Source organism: Tachypleus tridentatus, chromosome 10, assembly GCF_004210375.1.
Source record: "Tachypleus tridentatus isolate NWPU-2018 chromosome 10, ASM421037v1, whole genome shotgun sequence".
In the NCBI taxonomy this organism is placed as follows: domain Eukaryota; kingdom Metazoa; phylum Arthropoda; class Merostomata; order Xiphosura; family Limulidae; genus Tachypleus; species Tachypleus tridentatus.
Window position 1 is genome coordinate 105,980,466 of NC_134834.1, and position 6,709 is coordinate 105,987,174.

Consider the following 6,709-nt stretch of genomic DNA (forward strand, 5'->3'; position numbering starts at 1 on the left):
TTTATCATACCTATGTTATTAATGTACTATCGCAACAAATGATACACTGGGTGTACAAATTTATACTGTTTATCATACCTATGTTATTAATATACTATCATAACAAATGATACACCGGGTGCACACATTTATACTGTTTATCATACCTATGTTATTAATATACTATCATAACAAATGATACACTGGGTGTACAAAGTTATACTGTTTATCATACCTATGCTACTATCTGTGAATTTCATTTTATTAATAATTTATTTCAACCGCTTATGTATATTTCAGTGTGATCTAATGAAGTAAATTTTGCACTCCTCTTTAAGTAAAACTGGGTTATAAGAAATACCATATCCATCTTCTGAAACTGTGTTATAAGAAATACCATATTCATCTTCTGAAACTGTGTTATAAGAAATACCGTATCCATCTTCTGAAACTGGGTTATAAGAAATACCATATCCATCTTCTGAAACTGGGTTATAAGAAATACCATATCCATCTTCTGAAACTGTGTTATAAGAAATACCGTATCCATCTTCTGAAACTGGGTTATAAGAAATACCATATCCATCTTCTGAAACTGGGTTATAAGAAATACCATATCCATCTTCTGAAACTGTGTTATAAGAAATACCATATCCATCTTCTGAAACTGTGTTATAAGAAATACCGTATCCATCTTCTGAAACTGGGTTATAAGAAATACCATATCCATCTTCTGAAACTGGGTTATAAGAAATACCATATCCATCTTTTGAAACTGGGTTATAAGAAATACCATATCCATCTTCTGAAACTGGGTTATAAGAAATACCATATCCATCTTCTGAAACTGTGTTATTTCTCAGATGTCAAGCTCTTTCCTGCTGCATCTCTCTTATTAATATTCACGACCTGCTAAACACTTCAACTTCAAAACTGAAACGTTTTCTTTGATTTATGAAAATAAGAGATGCACGTATTTTCAAATACCATCTTCCATACCCTTTGTCACAGTTAAAATCATACCACAAATTTTTTATCAAGATCAAATCTGTTGACTTCATGCACGTGTTGTCTACTGTTATGTTCTATGTATTAGGTATTCGTTTGTGTTGCATAACATTCATAAATGACTTTACATAATATTCATATACATATATAAGAACACACATAAATTTATACTCCATATAATTATTATCACCATAACAAATTACCAACTATTCTAGTTCTTTGCTACAGAATACCTCTGGTTCCTGAGTGAATCACTCAGGTTACCTACCTAAACTACTTCTTATTTACAATGATTTCGTCATCGATGACTCATCAAATTCAACTTTAATTCCAGTTTCATGAAATAAACAATCGCCGGTAAAATTCAGCTTGACTAAACTTTTTAACTAAAAACCTAATCATTCAAAATTAATATTCATGTTTTCACTATTGTATCTCATTCAAGACTCAGATGAAACAGAACTTCTCTTGCTGCGTGTAGTATTGACATAATTATTAGGTATATAGATGAGAATCTAGTAAGTACAGGCAGTATGCTCATAAGAACTCTTATCACTCAGATAGATGGCGGAAATGGTTGTTGTTGTTTTTTCCAAATAGCAGATAACATTTTGAATAAGAAATTTATTTAAATGGCTCAGAAAACACTTGACCATCATAACTTCTGAAGTTCATTAAATATGTGTCATTTCATATCCAGTGGATTTTTTTTTGTTATAGTTTCTAATTAAGCACAAAGCTACACCACGGATATGAAAACCTGGATTCTAGCGTTGTAATTCCGCAAACATATCGCTGTGCCGCTGAAGGGCTATCCAGTGAATATTCTATTTAAATAAACTGCTTGATAGATCAGAAACCAGAGATGATTAAATCCTTTTCATGCCATTAAACGTATGATTATCAAACCATCCTCACTATATCGATTGAATGGTAACTTTACAATTTAGTTTATATATCATACTAAGAATTTAATGATAGCAAAACCCTTTCAGCCACAGATTTCTCAATCAAACGACTGTCCTAACTGTGGCAGTTGATCGTTTCCACATAAACTAAGATTGCTTTCAACACTCAAGATAATTTATACAATTTTTGTATTGTTCCATTTTTCCTGCAAGATTTCTGCGCCATTATCTGCTCTCTCCAAACTGATGCACATTTTAAATGGACAAAGATTGTGGCCAGGTACTTTAGTGAAAGCTTTTACGTTGATATATCTATGAACGAACTTTGAGCTCTCATCAAATACTGATGCCAGTAATAGTATAATTGGGACATTGGTATTACACTTCCATGAGGGAATGTGTGATAGTATACTCTGGTCATGTACTCATGGCTTAAGAATTTCAATACTGCATTATAAAGAGAAAAGCTTTCAACTGTGGCATTCATTAAACACTACTGGTGCTATCTGTACGAAAGAAAGATTACACTTTAGGTGAGCCACAAATCACTGAAGTGGTTTATAAACTTTACAATATTGAAGAGATGATTGCACATCACATAACAATGTTGCAGTATTTCTTTGTTGTCACGCATCATTTAAATCAGTAAAAAGAACAGCCAGATTGTCTCACCACAAGGTAAGATTCTATCTAAATCTATATCCTAATCCTGGACACAGAGTAGGCACTAAAGCCGTTTCTGTCATAACAGTATTAAGCCATATGATAGTATATTATACTGGTGACTGGGTATTACATTCAAACCCTTAGGAGCGAGCTCTAGAAAGAGAAACAGAAGTATTCAAAGCTAGTATGGATACTTCTTTTCTTGTAGCAAGGTAAAACCTGGTCAGCACAGACCAAGGATAACAGCGCAGATGCTTGTATTCTGTGGAACTTATATGAACATTTATGAGTACAGGAAAGCATTTTGTAACATTGTTATCCACCACTAAGATAAAGCAGGAATCTCTTCAGACTTTTCACAGTTCAAGGGTTACCAAAGTGTTACATGCAAGTACGATAATGTGCAACAGAGGTTTTGCAATCATAAATTTTCTAAGCCCTGCTACTAGCAATAACGCATTGCTTGGATGTTTCAATAGATTGATCCACTGGAACACCACGATCCTTTTCTTCCATAACACTGTTGAAGTTATTCCTATCCAACTTATAATCCTCTGCCATTTATTTGAACAATCCATGAAATAGTCCGTTCAATTAACTTATTTCTTTTTGTCAGCTTCTAACTAAAATGAGTGGATTGGCTCTTGAATGATAAACAATGTTTTGCTACTTGGGCTACTACTATTGGAAGCTCCATAGTATAGTAAATACATTTTTAGCGCAGAGTATTGTGTTTAGACTATGAGTGTGTATTGACATATATCATATTGATAGCAATAGTACCAATTCTGGCTGAGAGGATCTTAGCTGAACAGTTTTAATTTAGTCGAATTCTGAAAATGATATTTATTTCGTGATATTAAGAGAACAAGTTGAGTTTAACAGCTTATACATGTAGATGATAGTACCTTATGGTACCTGTTACGAGTTATACATTTAATTCAGAGAAGTCTTCGATTTATTACGTTATGTATGTTACATATTACTGTCTCAAATACCGGGATTTTAAATTTGAGCTTAGTAGTTAATTAAATATTAATATGCATTAAATTTATGTTACTTGCCAACAAGACTGATACATAACATTTCCTTTTTTAACACAAACATTTTTAAAAATACAAACATAAAAATAATGTAATTTATAATAACATGTTTTACTACACGGTGTTCGGAAAGTCACTGTGCACTTATATATTTATTACAGACAAAACTGCACAGTGACTTTCCGAACACCCTCTGGTAGTTATTAATAAATGATGGTTTCTATACAATAGTTTTACAAACTTAAAAACTATACTGTGTCTTATATCCGATCTAAAAATGAATATTTTATGAATGGTCCAGGTCCACGACAAACAAATTAGTTAGGAGTTGATATTGTTACACCTCGACTAAGCTAACGCTGTCTTTTTCTTGGCTGTCTTCACACGGGATACAAGCAGACTTCTTCCAGCAGAAATATTTAACATCCTCGTAGAAATGCTAACGTCTGGAGTTATTCACTGAAGTTGAACGGTTTGTAATTTTTGAAATCTGTAACGTTTGTGGTCCACTTCTGTAGTTTTCCGAAGAATAGACGTTAATCACAATTATAGCCTCCAATGTCTATAGAACATTGACTGTAGCTGTCTCTTAGCTAACCGGATTTTATAGGAATCACGCTATTTGCTCTACACTTCAGTAATATTCTGGCGCTTCTTCGTAAACAAATATTGTTGATTCTCACTTTCACGAACGTTTCACAAGTTTGAACAGCAGGTGGGACTTGTGCAATACAAAGCTAAGAACATAAGTCACATGCAAAAACTATGGAAACTATACAAAACCAAGCGTGAGCCCGGAAATAGATGTACAACAGTAAATCTGTTACACACCGTATCTGTCGAATCATGTCTGGTTGATATTTCCCATGTAGGCTACCGTGGTTCGATTTCTCAAGTCAGAAGCAGTCTTTCAACTGCTACTAGTGTTTGTGATATGTGTAATTTTTGAGATATAGGTATAAGGCTCTTTGTGTGTGCAAAAAATAGAAGCATGAATGCATGTTACTCAAACCAATAATGGCTGTCATGTAACATACGAATAAAAATACAGGATTTGGTCCGGATACTAAGACACTGAGATATAAAGTTAACTATGTTTACTGGTCTGTAAGGCATTATTCAAAAACAGAGTGTATCTAACATTTTCATTAATGCATGTGTGAGAGTATTTCGGTTTTGGTGATAATGGATTAAAAGTAATAATAAGAGAAATGGCTAGATGTACACAATGATACGAAGTAAACGCAGTTTGGCCTGTTGTTTCCCTAGTGGCTCATAGAGAACATGAATGGTGATAGTTTGATGATTAGTGATGATTGTCTAGTTTCTGAATGTCTTCTCACACGATGTACCACATGATTCAGTTTAACAGTTTAACCAGTTACTGCTTCTTCTGTGAAGTATGCCTGTCGTGTACAGAGGTTTAGAATGGTAACTTTGACAGAATGCAACTTTACTGTTCCTGTACAAGACTCATTTTGTGAGGAATGTTGTGCAACAACACATAATGCAAAATCCAAGTCCATTAACGTTATTTTAAGTTCTTTCTTATTTAACCTTCCCTCATCAACTGATGTATTCTTCTTGCGACTTCTTACAGTGAATTAAGTATCTAAAATACAGGGTATTCGCTCATATGTTTATTAGCACACTGGCATGTGAAGTAAAGGCTTATGGTTCACGTCTTGTTTACACAAAATTGCAGTTAACATTTGGAAATGTGGGTGCATTTCAAATGCGACAGACAAATGCTACTATCGGATTTGAATAACCCAAGGATTGGCGGTGGGTACAGTTAACATGCATTCTCCCTGATCTGTAATTCCAAACTAAACATGGCTAGCACAGCCCTTGCGTAGCCTTGCATGAATATCTTGCACAAACACACATTCGATTTCTGACGTGAATGGCTCGCATCTATCTTCAGTTTGACCAACGAGCAACGTGAATCACAGCACAGAAAAGCGTTCAAAATAACGCACGTATAAACTCTTTGTACATAGTAATATTGTATTCTTGTTAAGCACTATGATAACTACTACATGTAAGTACAACACATTTCACTCTCCTATAACATGTATATTTAATAGCCACAAACGCTATGAATAACTTTTCTTAGGCTCTAGTCTGGAGCATCCCAAATCTTATGCCAAATTCAAACCGATGTGTCATTTCTATAGCCTGTCTAGTCAAGAAATTTACGTTATTTCAGGAAATACTGAAATCGTATCCTCCTTTACTTTTTCTATTGAGATGTTTTTTGTTGTTTTTTTGCGACGGTCATATGGATTAGAAATACTTCCACATCCCAGTGCAATTTTCTGACTTACAAGGAGAAGATGCTTTTTGGTTGTAATATTAACATTTTCAAGTATATTCTTTCCGAGCTCCGTAAAGAGAACATTTGCTTTTGTTTTGTACAAGTCAAAACCTGTTATAAACGTTTCGTCTACAACTTTGAGGGTTTTAATCAACTGATTGTTTTGGTTTTTCTTTCTTTTACCAGTTTTATTTGAACACTGCTTTGATTCATTAAACTATTACAGTTGAACATATTTAACCGCTTATTTTACTCGATATTATTTTACAAAGAAATAGTCATATCGCTATAGATTATCAGCGTTTCATAATTAATTAATCTTGTGGCCCGGCATCGCCAGGTGGGTTAAGAGTTCGAGTCGTAATCCGAGAGTCGTGGGTTCGAATCCCCGTCGCACCAAACATGTTCGCTCTTTCAGCCGTGTGGGGGTTATAATTGACGGTCAATCCCACTATTCGTTGGTAAAAGAGTAGTCCAAGAGTTGGCGGTAGGTGGTGATGACTAGCTGCCTTCCCTGTAGTCTTACACTGATAAATTAGGGACGACTAGCACAGATAGCCCTCTTGTAGCTTTGCTTTAAATTCAAAAACAAACAGTCTCTACATTTATCTGTAAGATAGGAAAAGATGCGTTATTAACAGCATTACATACGCTATCATACTTCTTCTCAGCAATATGCTTGAGGGCTTATAACGTGAAAAATCGGAGTTTAGAGTTCGATAGCTGTGGTGGGCACATCATAAAAAAAAACATTCTTTAGCTTTGCGCTTTAAACAAAGCAAACC